We start from the raw sequence: 402 nt of genomic DNA on the forward strand, positions 1-402 counted from the left end.
TACATTAGTGTAGCCTGGGACTATTATACTAACTTAGTATAATAGTCCCAGGTGTAGCTTGTCCACGGAGACAATACACTGGTGGAAGGAATACACTGTTACATTTGCTTCCTTTTTTTGACAAACTTTGTATTATACGTCTCTGGTCCGAGTTTACTTAATTGTATATTATGTAACGTCCTTGCAAGGATTTTAAAAGTGAGACTGTCAACATCGTTTGTGTAGGTATAATTGGTTCGTTGTGGTAACTTTTTGTTTATAATTTTTACGTGTACTAGTCACATTTGTTTTGATCCTCAGGCGGAACAATCTCTATCCAACGTTATTAATAGCGCTTGTTGCCAACTGAAAGCCGTATCGCAAAAACGTTTGATAGAATAGAAATATTCGATAGGTCTTGAA

Source organism: Mytilus californianus, unplaced genomic scaffold (genome assembly GCF_021869535.1).
Source record: "Mytilus californianus isolate M0D057914Y unplaced genomic scaffold, xbMytCali1.0.p SCAF_7, whole genome shotgun sequence".
Classification (NCBI taxonomy): Eukaryota; Metazoa; Mollusca; class Bivalvia; order Mytilida; family Mytilidae; genus Mytilus; species Mytilus californianus.